The sequence below is a fragment of the Aythya ferina genome (genome assembly GCF_964211825.1).
Source record: "Aythya ferina genome assembly, chromosome: 6".
NCBI classification, from domain to species: Eukaryota; Metazoa; Chordata; class Aves; order Anseriformes; family Anatidae; genus Aythya; species Aythya ferina.
The window spans coordinates 8,074,476-8,096,130 of NC_140303.1; the positions used below are offsets into that span (position 1 = coordinate 8,074,476).

The 21,655-nt window shown below is 39.4% G+C and overlaps 2 protein-coding genes across 20 annotated transcripts in view; one reads left to right on the forward strand and one right to left on the reverse strand.

Moving 5' to 3' along the window:
• Positions 1-8,899, forward strand: part of LOC311438506 (uncharacterized protein) — a 369,670-nt gene extending 360,771 nt beyond the window's left edge. For all 14 annotated transcript variants that reach the window (XR_014694144.1, XR_014694145.1, XR_014694146.1 and 11 more), the window contains 4 exons: positions 769-4,911; positions 5,922-6,081; positions 7,287-7,406; positions 8,766-8,899. The gene's annotated coding sequence lies outside the window, so the exon portion shown is untranslated. The remainder of the gene's footprint in view (positions 1-768; positions 4,912-5,921; positions 6,082-7,286; positions 7,407-8,765) is intronic.
• Positions 1-21,655, reverse strand: part of ZNF804A (zinc finger protein 804A) — a gene marked incomplete at its 5' end in the record, with an annotated part of 254,919 nt that overhangs the window by 8,542 nt on the left and 224,722 nt on the right. Inside the window, 6 exons of one of the 6 annotated variants that reach the window (XM_084522931.1) lie at positions 11,725-11,807; positions 12,031-12,122; positions 13,583-13,775; positions 14,272-14,340; positions 15,715-15,799; positions 18,565-18,755. Of the gene's footprint in view, positions 1-7,845; positions 9,112-11,724; positions 11,808-12,030; positions 12,123-13,423; positions 13,776-14,271; positions 14,341-15,714; positions 15,800-18,564; positions 18,756-20,299; positions 20,987-21,655 lie in introns of those variants that run through there. The other 5 variants (XM_084522930.1, XM_084522934.1, XM_084522933.1 and 2 more) reach the window with 5 other exon arrangements.

The following is a 21,655-nucleotide window of genomic DNA, read 5'->3' on the forward strand; positions in this document are numbered from 1 at the left end:
ATTAAAGTACTATAGGAGAAACTAAAAGGACATTTGGAGTTTAATACCAATTAAAACATTAATTATTGATTGGGGAAAACCTCAGTGTGTGTTTATGAAAACAGATGCTACACGAATAGAAATGTAGGGAAAAAATAAGGCTATGCCTTTAAACTGACAGCCTTTCAATTGGTAAAACAAAAATAAGATTAAATTAATTACACAAGGAAATGAACTTTGTATCGCAATATCACAAGCTATACCGCATAAATTCATGTCCTGAGGGACTGCTAATAAGAACTTCTGTAGCTCATCATTTGGAAGTTACAGAAGAGCAAAAGCAACAATAACAATGCCTGGGTGTATTTGTAGCTTTGCTCTGAGTGTGACCCATGTATGTGCCACTGCAGAGAGAAACACTGCAGTGGCCTTCTGCCCTATGATTACAGCAATGGAGGGAATACCAAGACCAGAGAAATAGTTTAAAATATTGTTGCAAGATTAAATGGATATAGATTGGCCATGAACAACTTCAAAGTTGATACCAGGAGAAAGTTTCTGATTACCCCTAGAGTAAATTTATTTCAAAAAATAAAAGAGTCCTGCACATAGCTGTGATATCAATTTGTTGTTGTTGTATACTCTAGCTTTGTTTGCAGTACTTTCTTCTTGTATTATGTCCCAGGCCTGGTCCAGTGGGCCAGGTACAGCTTTTGAGGATAGAGGATTTTACTACAGGTACTTGGAAGGCTGCAGCTTGTTGCATCAACCCTGTACTTTGTTTTGTAGCTTCTTTGGGCATGAAACCTGTACATGTGTGTGTGTACATCTTGCACAAGGATGTCTGGAGGAAATTCACCGGCAGCAATGAGATGAGACAAGAAAGTCAAGGGTCACGCCACAGCTCAGGAGCGAGGAGATGGACAGACAGGCCAAAGGGAGGTATTCTGGTCCAGGAGGCCTGCACACCACTGAGAACATTTTACATCCAAGTGGAGATGAACTCTTTCAGGTGTTTGTTACTGAGGTTGTTCTTCAGTACTGGATGTGGGGGTTTCTGGGACCTCTTAATAACCATGTGACGTCCATGGTGACTGCTGCTGGTTGGTGTGGGGGAGTTGTCCAGCTGAACAACGCTGGTTACGTAGCCGTATGGATGGATTGACTCAAACCAAATTGATAGCAATGTTATTTGCATGCCTTAGTACTGAAACTCCTGTAGCTGCTGTATATCATGACAAATCTTTTTTGCTGGCCTGAATTTGCATTTTTCTTAAGTCTTTTTTTTTTTTTTTTCTTCTCCAAACTTCTAGCAGAATTAATAGTCTAGAGGCACGTGGTCTTGCAGTAGAACTTTATGTGTCTTTGAAAAATATAGACCAAGTTCCATACAGGGGAAATGAAAGAGCTGAAGATTACCTTCAGCTGCCCATGATTAAGTTTTGCCCATAATGTGTTTTCTCTGTCTCTGCAGGCCTCTTATCAGCCCATGTTTGTATTGAGCAATGCACAAACACCCCTTTTGTACATAGCCAGCTATATTTCTCCCAAATTAACTGATTTATTTATTCAGCAGCATCTAGCTTTAGATGCTTTTTCCTTAGCATCTTTTGGTGTTGTCATGAGCTTTGATATGCATTCCCGGTAATTTGATTGTAATTACTTCTGTCGTGCACGCATTTATCAGGTGCCTTGCATTTTAGTGAAATAGGGAAATTTAAAGGAGCACTGAGAATCACCAGTTTATTTGAAATGCATCAGGTATAATGTTTTCATGAGAGTCCAACCAATCTGTTCATCATGGAAGTATCTCCCTTGGAAAGCGACAGCACCGCTTGCCAAGCAAAACGCAGCAGCGGTGCAGCTCATGCCCCTGAACTACCTTCAAATGAGCTTGCTAGAAAGAGAAATCAGAGGCACCTGCCTGCCCTGTGAAAATACCTCTGGGATCTTATTTTTCTGCAGATGAAGGTGATTTATGTACTTTGTAGAATGAAAAATGTACTGGACATGCTATGTGTAATGTTATTCATCAGTGAATCTGCAGGTAAAGCATTGCTGCCCTGCTGTAGGGCCGACCTCCAAGCCCCATGGCTGTATCTGAGAGCAGAGCTGTCGTGAACGCTTTCAGGCAATTTCATTTTCATGGAACCGCTAGAAATTACACTCTCTGATTCATCATGGGGAATACAAATACTACAATTACACAATTATCTGGCAATTTAAAAATTAAGCTTTTTAAATTTCAAGGAATTATACCCATAAGACACATTTAATCAGGCATGGCAATAGGCACCCCCCTAGGCTTTTGCCTCATGTTAGCACTGCTCGCTGTAGCGTGTGCTTTGTTTTATGCTAGGGTCACATCTCTGCTGCCCTTCCAGTCAGCTCAAGATTACTATTGGCTGTGAATTGTTCTAATCAGTATTATTCTGAAAAAAATGATGTGCCTAAATGGTGTGTAGGCTGATCATCCACTGAGTATAGCTTTGTATGTTGCTTCTGCAAACACGTTTGAACAACTGATCAGTGACCAGTGGTAGGCCGTGCACAGACTTACCTCCTTCTCATTCTGCAAAGACTCCTGTCTCATTTTTGATGCCCAGAGACAGGTTTAAATTACATTTTGAACTTGAAAAATGCAGTGGGAGAAATACTGACTGGGATCTATACTCTACTTCATGCAAATACCACAATTCTTATTTAATTGCAACCAATTCGCTCTTCCTTTTTTTCCCCCATTGTTTTTATGTGTTCACATTACAGGTTTTTAGGAAGTGCTCCCATACCAGTTTCCTCCTATAAATCTAATGGTACCATAAAAAAAAAACCTCTGCCTTTTTCAGACATTAAAGCCATTAGTTCTGTGTTGCTCTCCTATTAGAGAGATGATTGTTTTTGAAGTCAGGTTGAAGAAAGGAAACTGCTCCTGCTACCTAGCTGCTGAAGCACCTTCTGAACCTGAAACTGAGAATTCAAAGGCACATTTTCCTTCAGGTATACTCCAGATTACACACAGGTTAGGTGTGCAGCAATATGAGGAGATATGATGTACCAAAATTAAATTCTTCTACGTTTCACATTTGGCCTAAACAATGCCAAAGTAACTAAGTACTGAACCAAATTACTAAGTATATGTCTTGTCAGATCCAAGATACAGCTTTGGCATAGAAGCCAAAGATTTTTCTTGAACTATGAGCATGTAAATGGCATGCAACTGTAAGGGGCATAGTGCTAGATGAAGAACAGGGCACAAACTGCAGTCTGCAGGGTGATTAAATGTGACTGGTCATAAGGTATCTCTGTGTGCCTCATTTTTTACCTTTTAAAAAGAATATGGAGGAAAATCAAACCTTTTAGATCACTCTAAGTGTTCAGATCAGTTCAGAATATCTCGCTGTAGCTCTGTCAGATGTTGTGCACTCCGTGAACCACTTTGCCAAATGCTGCATCCCGTCTCTTGTAAGTCTAATGAGATCATAAAATGTTGCTACTGGTTTGATCCTTTGATGGGTTTAGATCTGAAATAAAGCATTCAAAATATTTTGCACTTTATGTAAAATGGATGTGTTTATCAGGAGATTACAGAGAGGAACATCCTGCTGGGTCATGACATGCATTTTGCTAACTTAAAAAGATGACTTACTGGTACATACAATTTACTGCTAATTTCAGGCAGAGAGGTTTCAAGCTATAGGAATAGTTCTAACAGACGAAACCATTTTCTTTGTAAAAAGCCAGTGCACTTGTATTAGATTTTATTACGGCATCTAAATTCTGCTGTTAAACAGGAATATTTTTCTAAACTGGTCAATAGGTGGTACTGGAGCAAAGTGTAAGATGCTACATGTAATGATAGTAACTTGTGTTGCAAGATCATCTGAACGTGGGAAAATATGTTTTGACTCCTCTGGCAGATCCTGCTGCAAACTGTTAAAGGACAGTGGCACAGAAAATGTATAAATTTCCTAGGGTGGATTTAGATGATGATAAAACTAAACAAAACTGCAGGCTATTCAGAGCAAACTGGCTCCTAATCTTTTTCCCATTAGATCTTTGTGGGCTGCTTTTGTGCAATGCTGCTGAAGTTTTAATTGACCGGAGGGGAAAAAAGCTTACTTGGTGGTGAGAGCATCCCCTTGTGGGACCGCTGCAGCTGGACCCCAGGCTCCTTTCCAGCTGTTGTCATGGAGAAAGTCTCACTTCACTTTTTTATCCTAGTGCTTCTCCCTTCATAGGAAAGGAGATGCAGCTCGAGGGCATTTAGGGTGGAGCATCGTCTCCTTGGTCCAGGCTTGCTCTTCTAGTGCACGTTTTGTTGTTGTTATTATTATTATTATTTAATTCACTGTTTTTAAAGGGATTTGCATTATGTGCAGAGAGGCCTGAAATATTATAGTGAAAGAAGGCTGTCTTAGTGATCTCAGGTGCTTGTGATTATTTAGAAAAAACAAGTTATATCTGGTGCTGACATCAGTGTGCTGAGTTGAGGCATTTCACACATTAACTAGTAGGAGGAAGGTGCCTGAATTCACTGACCTCTTGTTCTCCTACTTACATCCAAACTGCCCATCCTCGGTTTGGACACAAACCAGATTAAACAGTCTGTGATTGCCTTGGAATTAGAGGAATCTGCATTTTGGCAGGCTTTGCTTATCAAACAGGAGTCACTGCAGATGTACCATTCAATTCCTAGATTGCTGAGCCAGAAGCTTGCCCCTGCATGCGTCTTGAGCTGTGCCACTGGAAGAGGACAGTGAAACTCTCGGTGATCCCACCCTCTCTCCTGCCACCCCCACCTGGGGAGCTTCAACAGAGAAATCCTCGTATCATGGATGGCTCATGGCCTATATATCAACTGAACTTTTTCCTGTGAACAGGTTCACCGAAACGAGGGTCACGCTGATCTTCAACTTGAGAGCATTTTCTAATGTAAGTAATGACTGCATTGATGCAAATTTTTTTTACTAAAAGAAAGGCTCAGTGCTGTTGTGTAAGTGAGCCTAGCATCTCTTCCTCACTTTGCATCCCAGCTCACATTTAATAATGTCATAAATCACAAGAAGTTAGTGCTTTTCTACAAATATTTTGCCTTTATGATAAATCATGTTTGTTGGGCCATGGTAAATGTATTCTACTAGAGAAAGCAAGTGTGCATGCAATTTAAAATTCTGGAATATTAGAGTCACCATTAAGCAAAATACGATGAAACTGATAACTGATTTCCAACTTGCTATGAAATACTGAGAATAAGGAGTTATTTGATAAATCCAAACTGATGTAATCACTTGTTTCTTGCACAAAATGGTTATATGCAAGCTGACTTGCAAGTTATCAGTCTACCTAACACCAGGTTCTGAATTTCTATAATGTTTTCTTTTTTGCACCTTTGGATCATGTAGGAGCTATCAGAGACGCAACCCAGAGTCCATGGGTGAGCTCGGTACCAAGCCTTGTTTTGCTTAGGCTCAGGCACTTCTGCACAAAACAGCATTACCTGTTATCACAAGCCAATGGCAGGGGCTGCAGCCTCTCTGTTGTAAGTTTTGCCACATTAATGCAAGAAAATGCAGGTTTCAGCAGCTGTTTGGAAACCCCTGCTTAAATTTAATAACAGGGCTTTTTGATCTACGCACTGGACTATCTCATTAGCAAACGTAGCTTCTTTCCTTGCTCGTCAATCATCTACAGACCATTATCTGTTTTTCCAAATTGCATTGTTTTTCGGAACTGTTTGTTAAATCATTATCCCACAAAAATTGCGGCCTATGGGTGCATCTCCAAGAGGAGATCTATCAGAAATCACTAGCTCCAATCCAAGACACAGCAATCTTTCCCTTGCCTTCATTGACTACCTTTAGCTTTTTAAATAAGAGTCTAGTGAATGATGATGAGTAAGTTCCCTTGTACATGACTTAATATACTTTTTGTCATATAAATAGAGGGATTTGTAAAAGCCGAAGCACCTCAAACATTTACAGGAACATGTGAAAACACTGAAGAACAGACACCAGGCTATAAATACCAATGAAGCACTCAGCAAATGTGTTTGTGAAGACATCACCTCATTGTTCATGCAGTATTGAATTTCCCCATCGCTTGGTAAGTGCTACTAGCATCAAATAGTAAAGTACCATGACAAAAGCAAGATGCAGATGGCTGGCTGTTTAAGTCATTGCTTGATCTGAATGCCAATGGAATTGGATTTGATAATGCTCAGGGAGTGAAAGCTGTTGTATCCAACCCCCCGCCCCCTCGCCTGCCTTGTTCATCCAGTAGTACTTTACAGCACAGGTCAGTCTGTCGTCCCAGGTCACGTAATGACTGAAGCATTACATGTAATAGTAAGTGGTAAAATCTAAAGGCTGGACTGTGTCTTTTGCTGTCATATTGATGTAGCTCAATTGGTTTCAATGGGACTACTTAGGAGAGCAGCATCCTCTTAATTCGAGGAATCAATTCTGCACGTTACAACATGGGGAATGATTAGAAGAGCTCTATGGATATTTTGATATAATGGCAGATATTCTCCTGTTAGAAATCAAAGGCATTTCACAGAGATTAAAAGAACACTTGAAACTGTAGTTCAGTTGAATGTGTCATTCTTTCCCCATATTTCTGCTTTTGGATAATATGCTCTTCTCTTTTGATGCGTTGGCTAGCATCTTCCTCCATGGGTGTTCTAAATTCACAGGCCTATTAGCTCACACAAATCAGTCTGACCTTCATCTGCCCAGTGGGATCTCTGCTTTCACCCAGCTCTGTTTAACCCTTTCACACAACTAGCCTCTCAGGTGGCTTTTTCCTCACATGTCACATGCACTCATGCACGGTTTTCCTTGTTAACAGAACAACATTAGAAAGGAACTAGAAGAGAAACAATGTGGTGACAGCATCGTCAATGCCACGTGGTGGAGTGATGCTTGGATTTTAAGCAGATTAATGATGTCAGTCTGCATTTCTCCATCTAACATTCAGTTCTGAGCAAAATAATGATCAAACTCCTTTGAAAAGTGTATCTCTGAGTAATGTTATGAAAAAAATCATTTAGTATATTTTGGTGTTGGTTTTTCTGTTGGTTTTGCTATTTTATCACTTTGCTAAAGAAGCATATTAATTGTATTACCCAGATTCCTTTCATATTTATGAGCTCTAGGGGTGACTGGATCTCTGCCAACCTTGTGAAACTGATCTATGGAAAAAAAAACTGATGCAGATATTGTCCAACGTGTGTTTCTTCCTTAAACCACCAAAATTTGTAGTTGCCTGTAAACTTTCTTGGCTCTTGAAACTTATCGTTTCCACAGCTGCCAGGACACATATGATGAAACAGATGCACAAAATGAGGAAGGACTTGGCATAAACAAGCGAAGCGTACTGCTCCGTCACGGACAAATAAACACCGGATTTTCTAGAACTGTGTGACTGTGAGTAAAAACAGCACTAGACTCAATTCCTGACTGTATGTGGGAGAGTAGTTGATGCAGTGATAGTGTGCACTGTCCAGATAGTCATTTAGGTCATGACAGTGAAAGGAAATGTTATACTTTTCTGGCAGAATTGTATTCTTTTAGACTTGTTGACAATTTCTTGCTTTATTTAAGTAGAATAAGATGAACCATAAAGCTACTCCAGACACCTTGATCTTGCTTGACAGTTCACGTTAAATCAATTGTAGTAGAGTTAAAAATAAAAATTATTAAACTGAATATTTTTGCTCCTAGGAAGATTAAAGCTAGTTAAAAAATGTATGTATGCTGATGCTGCATTTACATACAAGTGCCTGAGATAAACCTCTACTGTAAAATAAATTCCCCTTTACCTGCTTTTAGTGACCAGAGGATAGTGCATTGACACTGCTGGGGGGTTTGCTGCTCTGTTGCTCCTGTGATTTGTGTGTAGCTTTCAGGGAGAGTCGACATGCCTTATTTCATGTGAGCAGCATCTAAAAATCCAGATGCTGCAGAAATGGGACTGTGCATGGCTGGTGAGGATGCTCCCTAGGAGGAGCAAGAACCAGAGTCTGTGGGGTGCTCTCATCCTGCCAGTGGCACCAAAAGCTGGCAGCAGCCGCAAGCAGCAGAACCCTCCCGCGCTGTTTGCGTGCGAAGCAGGCAAGCTGTTCCTCCCGCTCCGCACCCAGAGTGGAGAGGCCTCTGTTGGTAACTGAAGTGCATGGTTTTGAGTATGCATTAAGCCTGGTCAAAATTAAGGAATTCCCCGAGCCAATATTTGCAATCTGTGTAGATGGTGAGCCAAATTCTGCCTGGATGCTTAAAAGCTGTCATGTAGTCCTGCATTTCTTGTGGGAATACAGACCGTTCCCCACGTCCCTTTCTGTCTCTCTGATCAGAGATTGAGATTTGGTCGTATAATTGAAACGGCGATGATTTGATTTAAGGCATACTGGCCATAAATGAGATTAGACAGTTTGTAATGCTTCCCATGTTCATTACGGCTTCTGTCATCATGATAATAGATACATGTTGTAGCATTTTCTCTTCCAATTACAAACTTTCATATAAAGATGAAGCATCAGTATTTTAATGCCTGCTTTTTATTCAGTCATACCACCATGGTATATTTGCTTGATCTTTTGAGTTTCTGATGCTTATTTTTCTTTTGGTTCATTAATCCTGTTTTTTCTGTACAGATTAATTTCTATACAGATTAATTATTAAGATGCTATTAACTATCAGACTATTCAGAAATAGAACATCAGAAAGATGAATACAGCACAGCTTTCTGTTAAATTCCTGTCTCCATCTCTGTCTTCCCTCATTTAGGTGGAAATAATTTTGCATCAAGTAGAACAGCCTGAACCTATGTTAGAAAGAGCAGTAAGGAGAGTCAGCATCCTAGGACTAAGGAATTGTCTTCTGGAGTCTGGAAGAATTCAGTTCAAGCAAACATCTCTAAAGGTTCCCATGTGCCAGACAGAGATGGGCAGTAACACAGACTGACTGTTTCAAATCACTAAACTGCACAGACTGCATCACGTGGCCAGGTGAGGATATACAGTGACAGACCTTTTTTCCTTTCAGGTGTTGTTGTAGGCTCAAAGATGGTCAGCAGTAAAATAGAGGAAAAATCAGTGACTCACCAAGGCCCACAGATGTAATGGGTAACCTTCTGAGAAAGAATAAAAATATATTCCAAAAGTGATGATTTTATTCAATTAAAAGCATAGCTGAAAGCAAGCTGAATCTGCTAAACACATTGGATATAGATTACGTTGCAAAAACGTATGAGTGTAAGAGCCATGAATTGCACTGCCACTTATGAAAGTATTCATCATTCTCAGGCTGGTGCCAGAACATGTGGAATAGAGCAAGTTATTTCTGGTTTGCTTCCACTGTCAAATTGGTGACAAGACCATTATCTCTAAGATTCTGTTGGAATAAGGACTGGGTATAACTTGATTAACCAAGATGGATACTGATAGCTGGGATAAAGTTCTTAAGAAGAAACTGACTCTGAGAATCACAAAGGACAATAGATAATATTTGATGCAAGCTTGTGCAGAACAGAGTAGCAAACAGAGTGGAATAGCATCATCTAGGAACAGAGTCAGAGAAGCCCAGGTATGTTGTTACATGACTTACAAGTATTCACAGCTGTAGGGACTAAAAAAACAAAACATATTCTTACCCTAGTAACTGTTTCCCTTCTCTGTGCCTTTTTGCCTTCATGATTGTCCTGGTTTTGCTGGAATAGCATTAATTTTATTCCTAGCAGCTGGTACAGTACTGTGCTTTGGATTTTTGAATGAAAATAATGCTGATATCACACTGATGTTTTCGTTGTTGCAGAGCAGTGCTTCCACAGAACCAAGAACTTTGCTTCTTGTGCTGCCCTGCCAGCGAGGAGGCTGGGAGTGCACCAGGAGCTGGGTGGGGACACAGCTGGGACAACTGGCCCCAGGATGTACCATACCACAGGGCATCATGTTGAACAATAAAACTGGGGGGAGCTGGCCATGGAGGCTGCTGTTTGCTCAGAGACTGGCTGGCAGCAGTTGTCTGGTAGCAAGCAGTTGCACTGTGCATCACTTGTTTTTTTAAATTTTATTCCTCTTATTATTATTGTTGCTATTTACTCAGTAAACTGTCCTTATCTCAGCCCACAAGTCCTCACACTTTTACCTTTTTTTCTATTCTCTCCTCCATCCCACTGGGGAGCAAGCCAGAAGCTGCTGAAATAGGAAAAAAACAAGCCAAAACACCCAAGTGTTGCACAACACAGTTGCTTACCACCAGCCAGTTGATGCCCAGCCAGTCCCTGAGCAATGGCAGCCCCCTTGGCAAACTCCCCCCGGTTCTATCACTGGGCATGATGCCATGTGGTGCAGGACATCCCTTTGGTCAGCTGTCCCAACTGTGAAAAGTCTTAATGTGAGCACAGCTTTGTACCAACTAAAACAGAACAGCAAAATATTTAAAAACAAAATCAAAATGGAGTAATTAGGCTAAATACAGTTTGGTATTAGAGTAGTACTACTCTAGTAGAGCTTGGTACTAGAGTAGGAGCCTCATGTCCATAACCATACCTGACTTGAGTCCTGCTCATACCTAGCCTTGGAGAGGACCTGAGGAGCTGACCTGAGTAAAATGGATGTGTCAGAAAAAAAATAAATAAATAAATTTCAACTATTAATGACTAAACCAGAAAAAAGAAAATGTGGGCAGTCTTTGGTTACTTGAAGTTTTGGAGTGCTTTTGTGTAGCCTGGAAGGACATATGTTATAAATAACTGGCACACCAAGAAGAAAAATAAAGGGTGTGCGTGTGTGTGTGTGTGTGTGTTAAGTGTTCTGACATTTCAATGCCTGAAGACTCTGCTGTGGATAGATCTTCAAGAGAGATAATAAACTTAAATTTTCCTAATTAAATAAAACAAAATGTAATAAGGGATATGAGTATTGCAGCCCTTCCTGTGTGTAAGTTGGAGAATAAACCATTTTTGCTTTGGATGCCTAGCAAATGTATGCACTTCAATCATCTAGAAATGCTAAATTCTTATTGCTGACCCTTCTACTGAAATTAAGTGCTGACAGGAACTGTTGGTGTGTAACTGTTGGTGTGTGTGTCTGGGGGTGTTTTTAGACCATGCTAACTATAGAGAGTGTACACTGTATGCACAACACATTACCTATATACTGGCAGACTAAAGCATACAATACAGTCCAACTACAGCGTGCATAGCATGTAGTACATCACCTATACACACAGTGCATGTAGAGCAGTAACCATACAGAGTGTACATTCCATGAAGGCAGCAGCATTTGTAGAATATATAGAGAGGAAGGGAAGGAATGAAGGAGGGAAGAACGGACAGACCTTAATTGTCAAAGATAGAGGAATTGTGTTTGTGGCAGCAAACCACCATCCGCATTCCTCTGAAATCACCATAAATCCAATCCCATTAGGCAGATCACAAGATACCCAAGTAAAGCAGTGACAGCAATACTGGCTTTATGTGGAAATTGTTAGCTTACACACAAACAACTATTTATACAGCCGTCTTTGTAATAAAGACATCTTTCCCTTGAAAATATGAAGAGAAATGTTTATGTATGTGCTATCCCTGTGCATCGCCAGTAACTTGGTTTTGATATTGAGGAGTCACTTACCGTGTAGTCACCTTTTTTGACAATATTCTTCTCTCAACTGGGCAAAATAATGCAGCATGCAACGGTGATAGGTCTGCTATGGACGAACAGCATAAAAACAACAGAAGACAAACCTTGTTATCCATACTTATAGGTGTACTCGCAAGTTGCTGAAGCTCCCAGATGATACAAGTGCCTGAGTGTCTGGTTGCACCTCCTAGACAATGAGCACACAGAGGAAAAAAAAAAAATCATCTTGCCCTTTGTCTACAACTTTGGTTACTGCCACGACGTTCACACTTAGGTCTTAAGGTCACATTGCAAGCATCCCATGAGTTCTGGATCTCTATCTGAGGAAGGATCAGGGAAGAACTTTTGACTGCAGCCCTGAAGAATGAGTATGGACACTTACTTAAAATGAGTATGAACAAAGTACTCACCTAAACAGCCTCTGTACAAATGAATCACGCTGAATGAGACAAAGTCGCTCCACTATCCTGCTGCTTTCACCCCTTTTCCATCTGCTGGAGGACTGCAGAGAAAGGTAGCAGACTTACCCTTTGGAATGTTACCCCTTGCTTTAGCTTCCTGGCAAAACCAGACGGCAAGCTTTCCAAGGTCAAACAGTTTGCCTCCCTGGAAACTAGACATTTTTCTGCTCTGTGCAGCCACCTTTGATTAGCCCAAGAGGTCCCAGACAAGCAAAGCGCAAAGGCGTTACAGCAGGCATGGGGATGGAGAAGGCATCACCGCGTTCTTAACTACACTTGCTCACCAAGTGGCTGGATACAGCCTGGCCTGTGGCAATTTGTCATGTTGCATGTGATTACTCAGCTGAAGATATAAATTCCTGCAAGCCTTAAGATGTGAAGTCATAAAAAATGATGAAGTAGCAGAGAAAATAAGATTTACAAGACGCACCTAAGGTGTAAATATGAATAAAATAACCCAAACACATACATAGTGAAATGCTGCCTTGCTCCACTTGCTTTAAATTCCCGTACAGTGAAAAGGCTGGTTTACCATTCAGTCTCAAAGCTGTATGAAAACTCACAACAATGTGTTGTTTGAATGGAATCACTGAAATTCTAACACGTTAGAACTGTTCAGGGCTGCTTTGAATGTCGATCAACATTTTTGTTTGTTTTAGAATTGTCTTCCCTGTGGACACAAGTTTTGCGCTGGGAAGTTTTGCATATGTATTTGCATATGTATAGCTAAAGCCTGAGGTTTTTGCATGAGGTCAAGATTTGTTGCAGCCAGTGCATGCCTAGTCTATAAAATAAAGATCAGGCTTTTGAATTTGGCTGACGTAGGAGGCCTCATGACTGGTCAGTTTTTCACCTTGTATCAAATTCAACAGCCTTGCTGAGTGAAAAATTCAAGACTTCACCACCCCAAAGCTGCTTCTAAATACCTTCAGGTGTGGTTGCCACCCTCCTAATGTGCATAACACACCCAGAGCATCCTTACAGACAGTTGTTCCCTAGCCCTCACTTGCCCAAATGCTGTAGGTTTAAAAAAAAATAAAAAAATCTCCCTATTAAGTATTTTTAGAGCTCATCTATATCATTTTGACAGAACTAGGTTAGAGAGCAGTAATAAGTGTGGCTACATCAGCAGCTGTTGGCAGGATGGTGGAGAGAGAGAGAGACAGAGCATTCAGGCATGGAGGACAGTTGGGTGTGGAACGAGAGCAATAGCTTCCTACCCTGCATTGACCACTGCAGCATTGGCCACTAAATGCACAAGCTCGGAGTTGTGACCATCCTGTGCTATTCTTACTGAGGCGTTCAGCTCACCACCATTAGGGTAATCCATTGCTACAAGGGCTGAGAATATTTCGCTTTATTACAGATTTTATCCATACGCACAATTTGTACCTGACTCCTGAGCCATCACCAGCAATGTAACAGTGGAGCAGCAGCTGGTAAAATTAACACTGACAACAGGGAAGAAAATCCAAGGAAAAGCTGACGTAGATATATTTACCTTGTTGAGCTGCTCTGTGTTCCAGCTCTGGGATCTGTTGCTATTGGGTGTTGTGACACTGGCTCTAAATAACAATATTGCTGTGCTGACTCAGCATGCCTCAGAGTTGCTCTTGAAGTCTTGCTATTGTAGGCTCATTTGCAATACTGAGGTGCATGCAGTATCCGCTTTCAACAGTTCTGCTGATTAATTCCTTGAAGTCCACAAACACACACATAAATAAGTCAATTTATTGTAAATAAATAATATTATATTATTTATAATATAAATAAGTAAATAAGTAAACTTAAATATTTATAATATAAATAAGTAAATAAGCAATAAGTAAATAAGTCAATTAGTTCCCACCACATCACTCTTCTATTCCTTTTCACATTTTTCCTGTTGCAAAGTCCTCATCAAGGAGCACGACAAGTTATTTCACGTATGCAGTAACATGTTCTGAACGCGTACCAAAATAAAGTTACTGTTCCGTATATCGATGCTTCATAAATATTCATGCATCTCAGTAATACATTGGGACTGCAAATTAATTAGGAAAGGTAGCATGCAGTTACATTCAAGTGATAATCATAACAACTACTTGAAAAGTATTCATTATGTCTCACGCTAAAGAGGAGGTTGCCTTTACATATTTAAACCGAATGTTAACTTTAAAAGTTAAATATTTCAACTTTGCCACAGACTACCTAGTCATTTGTAGAATGCGCCCTTTTAAGTGGTATGAGCCGACACATCTAGCATCTGTGGGCTTCTTCCTTCTCAGTAAACCAGGACAATACAGAGTAGATTACATCACCATGAGACAAGAACGTGTCCAAGAGGAGAGAAAAAAAAAAAAAAGTATATTGATGCTTTGCTATCGATCGTTCTCGATGCTTAGAGGATGCTAGTTTGTTTAATGTGCCATTAGACAATATAATTCTGTTCATATTGATAGATCCAAGCAAACAGCAGAGCAGAAGAGTTTGTCCGGCAGCTCAATGGCTGCTAGGTTGTAATACATCTGACTGGGTCACTTCCCCCAGGAAAATTACAAGTTTTTGGGGCAGTGTTTCTGCAGTCAAAAATGCCAAGCCAAGATCATTAACAATGCAAAGGCCAGATGATGCTAGAATGTCTGCTTTCATTCACTTGCTTAGCGATTTATTCATAGAGACACACACAGAGGCTTAATTAGGGTTACCTAGAGGAGCTTGCCAAATTCACAAATGACTACTTGATACAAATTCCTTTATTAGCTCAGTTGTTGCATCTCCTGTGATTTTATTTCAAATATTTTCATTAAGTCTATCGATAGTAGCTTAATTCTTTCAGTTGACATTGCTGTGAAAATTACAACACTAACAGATGTCCTCAAAACTGATTGCATGCACATAGAAGAAACATAATAATGTGAATGCTGATTCTGGGTGCTTGGAAGAGTGTATTCTTTCAGGAGAAACAGAATTAAGGTCTTCCTTATTCAGCCATGCTCCACTGAATAACTGATTGTTTTAAGCCTGTACCCCCCACCCCCCTCTTTTCTAGGCTTTCTGATGGTGATGTGCTGATCTGCTCATTATTTCCAGCTGCTTAGGGCTACTTAACATTTTGTAGACAGTGCCAAAGATGCCTCTACCTTGAGACTTGGACTAGGCTGGCACTGAGTAGAAAAATACCATTTGCAAAGGCTGCTTACACATATTCACTTTTCAAAGCAATGGTCTCTAAATGTTAAAGTAAATATATGTTAGCAACTCAGCTCCCCATACCAAATACCTTGGGGCCTGCAGGTGTCAGTAAGTCTAGTCTGCACATGCCCCAGCTCCTGGATAGTGGCAGGTGTGTGCTCAGAGAGTATCATTCAAGTTTAGACTGAAAGAAAATGCCAGGTGTTTTCAAAAACATGCAGCAAAAACATGCCAAACCAGGAACATTGGCAGGCCACTTCAAAAGCCCTTTCCTGATATCAGCCAGTACACTGCCATCTATATTATTCCATATATTGTATAACTACATTCTACAGTTATTCTATGACACATACGAAGAAAAATAGCTGGACAAAATGCAAGCTGCAAGAGTTTCTGAACTTTTCCTAAGAGCTGTTATGCAGGCTCAGCTATGAAACTAGATCGCGCACGCAGACTCACCGGTGTGTTCAGAATACCAGGTCAAGGAAGAGATGACTGCTGAAGGCTGGCAGTTGTTAGAAGAAGAGCCGTCTTGTTTTCACTGCTGCTGGGAAGCAAAGCTTTTGTTAGAGGCTTGGCATGGATCAATATGGAATCTATAGGACTAAAACACAATGCAAAGCACAGCATTTGAATGACTAGTCACTGCAGCGAGTGGAGAATCACCTGGACCATTTGGTCTGTCTATTTATTCCACTCTCACCCTGAGAAGTGTGGATAAATACATGGTCTTCAGCATATAAATCACCTCTATGGCCTTCATTAGTCTGAAATGGATTTAACTAGTTCTTTCTTTATCTTTTCTGGAAATATATCATTTTATCTTTTCACATTCTTTCACTGAAGATATTTTTTAGGAACCTCTTATTTGGGGATTATCCAATCCTGAGGCACAACAGCAGTAAATGAAAGATGTTCCCTCCCATAGCAACTAAATTCCACAGATTACCATATTGGTAATTTTTATTAGCATTTAAGTATTAAATTAACCACTAGAGTATGAGCCTAATAGACAAATCACATTAATGAGCACATACGCTGGCAAGATGTCAATGAAAGTTCAACTAAATTACTTTGCTTATTCATAGCTCCAGAAATTAGGGGCATAATTAATCCTCTGTCACAGTTCCTAGACTGCAAATATCAATAATGATTACACCAATATTTTTTAGTAGGCTACAAATATATTTTAATAAAATTTTATAAAATCTTTAAAATCTTTTTTTTTCCCCCTCCCAGAAAACAACAGAACAGGCTTCTGATAAAGTCTTGTATTATGGTAGATTTTCCTATAATCTGTTCCCAGTACTACATAGATATTTAGAAATATAAAAATTAAGCTTTCAAGAACTACCACCATCACTTTATCTGTGAATTTTTAATGTTACTCTGTTCTTTCCTTTTACCTTTGCATGCTTCCAATTGATTAGTGAATGCAGATTAAAAATGCACGGTCACTATTCTTAGAATTAGTAGCATTTTATTCTAAAACACTATGCAAAACAGCTGGTCGTATGGAGGGGAACATTTCCCATGTCAGCAGGCACCTTGGAAGCTATGTGTTACCCAGTTACGGCCGTTAGCTTGTATTAGAGCTGCTTGTTCTATACACTACTACCAAATATGAGATGAGCTTCAGATCCAGATCTCTGACAAATCTCTTGGAAAACCGGCTCGAGGCTAGGAAGTTCTATGCATTTTGGAAGAACAACTCTTTGCTTAGTGGTCTGTGAGGTCACCCACCATCAGGATGTCTCCTGAGAGAAAAGTTGAGGGCATTCGCTTGTTAAGACTTTTTATATTGGTAGAGGAAAATGGGAATAAATTATATTAGATAAAATGAAATCAGAGATATCACTGCAGTATAACCACAATACCCCAGATAGCAGTAAGTAGCTTCTTTGCCAATTAATTACTTCAAGACAACATTAACTTTAGCGAACACTAAAAATGCCTGTCGCCATAGCATGCAAATGTGAAACTTGCAGACAGCTTAGAAAGGAACACTAAAATATCCAGACTGTTACCGTTCCCCTCATAATAAAGCAATGTCTTTTTATCCCTCTTATTTTTTCAAGTCTCATTTCTTTCCCTCATGCCAAATGACAGCTCCATAAAATAAATAAATAGAAATAATAATACTTGAACTGTTGTGCTGAAGTGTGGCTTCCAGTTTGATCGTCTTCATTTTTATTAAAGATAGAATAAAAAGTTGACTATTTCTGGGTACATTCATTTTATTTAATGAAAGAAGAGACAAAAATACGAATGGTTTGCAGATTAGAAATTCAAATCCAAACATATAAAAGTAATCCATCAACATTACTGTGTTGTGTTCATCCAGTTTAAAATGAGTATGGAGGAAATTATAAAAAAACAGGAATTTTAATAAAGGATTTAAGGACTGGGCATATAAGAGCAGAGGCAGGCAAAATGCAGATTTAAATAGAAAATGCAAGTGCAGTTGAAAAAATATGGGGACTACCTTGGACCAGCTTCTTTAGAAAAACACTGAAAAAATCAAACACAAAAGAACTGTATCATATAAAAAAACTGACATGTTGAAATTTTAGAGAGACAAAGATGAAAAATAGTTGCTCATGATAAAACAGCTCACAAAGGAAATTAAAAATAAATAAAACTATCCTGGAAGTCTGAAGTGCCAGTTTCATATAGTAATCACTATAGTAATCAAAAGGGGGAGGACAAATTGGAGAATACAGATTTAAAAAAAAAAAAATATCTTAAATATTTAACTTTGAATAGATGTTCACAATACCTGGACTTATGCACCACCAGACATTTCCAAAGATTTTCAGATGTTCCACACACAAAAGAACTAAATGGTATTTTTGCTTTATCATATATTAATTCTAACTTGATCCAAGGGACTTAAGGAGCCACTGATCTGTCTGAATCTTAAGTAATGTAAGATAGTGATTATTCTACTTTATATCAGCGGCTTATACAGATTTGGCAGGGGAGTTTAAAAGACATGTTCAAACGTCTCCTTTTTTACAGAGTAACTCTTCACAAAGCAAGTACTTTTTTCTTGAAGAAGCTAAAGCTACAAGCAAGAGCTGAGTACATTCCTGGTAAATGTATCATCTTTACAGATGTAAATCATCTTTACAGATGTACTTTACACCTCAAGCTGTACTCAAAATATACCTTTGGGTTTTAGTAAAGGGTTGGTATGCGAACTGTGATATCGCAAAGCTCTGAAAATCATGCAAAAGATTGGCTTCAGTCACATCTCCTACGTTTTGATAAATGCCTAGCAAAAGTTCAGAATTAGTGCCTACTTACAAGTGAAAGATCTACTATCTTGCTCTCCTGTTCCAGTCTTAACTGCATTTTAACCTGCTGAAACTGGAGCTCAGCTGGATCCTTCCTTAACCGTGGAGATGACAACTAAGCTTTCATCAGCACGGGAATGGGGCCATTCGCATTTCCTCTGCACCATGTTCTCAGTACATTGAACGCACTGACTGAATGCTCTAAAATAAAAGACAAAATGATTGCATTAGCTGTCACACTTATTGGGACGTCCTTGCAATAGCAATAGTTTCAGTTCTCCTGACCTGACCTGTCCTACCTTACTCTTCTCCTTACAAAAATAACTAATCAGTTATACCCAACAACCACTTCTGTTGACTGAGCATGATTTTAAGTCTCTAGTACAGGTGCTTTTACCCTTGTGTTCACAGCTTTCACTGTTTTCATAAGAGGGTGTCCTAGCCCTCGTGATGGCTGGAAAGAATCATGCAAATATCATCTGAGCACCTAATTTGCAGAGTGGCAAAATTTGAAGATAAACAGTTCTGCCACCCAGGAAGCAGGTGGGACCTCTTCAGAGGGTCATGGGGGCAGGAACGATAGGCTTCACATTACACCTGTTCTTTATTCACAAACATCTGTAGCCAAAGCAGAGGGCAGCAAAACCTTGAAATTATAAGTGCGTTAATGAGGATATAATTACTATTAGCTTGCCTTGAATCCAAATATGAGCATACCAGCAACAGCACATACATGTTTTGCAATACCGTGACAACACACCCAAACACAACCCACAAGCATTTTTCCTGTGTGAGCAGCGCGACTGCCAAAGGTGCAGAAAGATGTACAGCTGCATAGAGGAGGCATGGGAGAAAAAAAAACAAAACAAACAAACAAAAAAAACCAGCCACATGTGCCGAGCAACAGTATTTGCTAGATAAAGATAATCACAAGGGCCTGCAGTTAGGCAAGACAGGCTGTGAATATGCAATGTCTGTCTGTCTTGTAAAGTTTCATTTTAAAGTGTAAAACAGGCTTGATTTATTGGTCTCCTAAATACCACACAGCCACTTCATGTTCTCATGTGCATACACAAACTCAGCTTCTAACATGCAATCACTGTCGGACCCACAATGTAATTCACCACCAATGTGCAGGACCTCTAAGAAAGTGCATTCTGGATTCCTTTCCCTAGGCTCATCCTTATCTGCCTTTCATGGTGTTCAGGCTATTTTGGTAAGCTGCAACCAAGTGTGTGCTTCATGGGACTAGCACAGTGCTAAGAGCTACCCATCCAGATCTACCAAAAGTGGTCACGAGAGGAGAACTGCTACATCTGGAGCTGAGGTCAGAGCAAGAAGTTTCACACCTAACCTGCAGACCAAGAACAAGCACTTGTGACAACCTTCTACCCAGAGACATATTTCCTGAAATTACTGTGTTGGCTTTCCTGTTTGGTTTTCTCATTTAACAAAGGAAGGAGAAATCATTTTTTACACAGCTGAACTTTAACTTACAAGACTTTTTTTTCCCCTCTGCATATTTGGCATACTGAGAGACTTTAACCATTTCCCATCAGAAAAGAAGCCCGATAAGTATTGATTTAGGATTATTTTTGTATAGCTCTTAATTTCCTCTCATTTAACTCTTTAGTTTTCTTTTGTGTATTTTGTATGTTTCTATTTATTTATATTACTTTTCTCTATATTACAGAAAAAAGATGGAGTTATATTGCACACTTCTAAATTATTTTTCTAGTGTATTGCCACAGGTCTAGGCAGGCTGAAAGCAGCGAATAACTGATAAAACACAGCGTCGGGGCAAATAATACACTTTGACTCCTGGGGATAAAGTTTATACTTGAACATAGCAATATTGCCCCCATACTGCTGCAATTATGATTTTGGTGATTCATTTCAGGACTAAAAGCGTATACCTGACTCCATGTGCCACTTTTCACTTTATACTTAAAAGTTAAATTCATCATTATGTGCTGTTGAGATGGCCAAACAGCTCTCATGATTTTAGTTAGTACAGAAATAAGCCACACAAGTCTATGGAGTACCTTATCTGAAGACAAGTTTGTTGTTGGCTGATGGCAGAACAAGTCGTGGTAACGAGTGGCAATCACTGTAGCTTTTCTGAATACACAACGCGTATGTTTTGGATCTCAAAGCTATCAAGAAGTCAAATTTTAGGTTCCTTTCTTTGCTGTGAAGATGATTAAGGGAGATGGTTGTTCCATCGGTAGGCTTGAGAATAAATTTCCTATAAAATATTCAGCTTGGCTGAAATTGAATTCCTTTCTTCTTTGTAATGTTGCATAAAATTTGAAAATGCCTGGTTATTTGGAGGTGATGTTGCTACGCAACCACTTCACCTTCCTTTCTAGCTTGTGAAGATGAGCAGGTAGTAATTCCTCTCTAAATGTTTTAACCAAACTTGCAAACAACTGAAAAAAAAAAAGTAGAAAACTTTTGCTGATGCTTTTACAGGTATGAGATTATTTCAGCTAATATTAAGAGTTAAAAATAAAAATCTACGTGAAATACTTTCAAACTTTTTTCCAAAGAAGTGGCTTTTTCTTAAGCAGACTCATGAAAAAAATAATATGAAATCCAGTACATTTGTTTAACAACAACAAAAAAAGACAGAAACCAACCCAAAGAAAGTGAAAAGAGAGGACCTCTTCACAGCAAATGCATACTCGCATGTATACATGCACTTGATATTACTAGAGAGATTCAAAGATCTCATTTTAGCAAAGGATTTATGTATGTGCTTATCAAGCTTTTTAATCAACCATAGCAAATGAAAGGTATGTTAGAAATGAAATAAATGGAAGACCATACAAAAACATCTCACAATAGTTTGGTACCAAGGCTTTATCTCGCTACTATAGCACAGGTAAAGAATATTAACCAAAGCCTGTATCCATTTTGTCTTGCAGCTTCAAGGACTGAAGAACAATGCCAGTGTCTTGTTGGACTTCAGACAGCCTTTATTCTTCCCATATATTCCCAATATCTGTACGGCGTCTTTTTAGAATTTGAAAACTTCCCTTTTCAATACCATATTGCGTACACACATCACGTGCTTCATTGCTGTGTTTTCTTTTAAC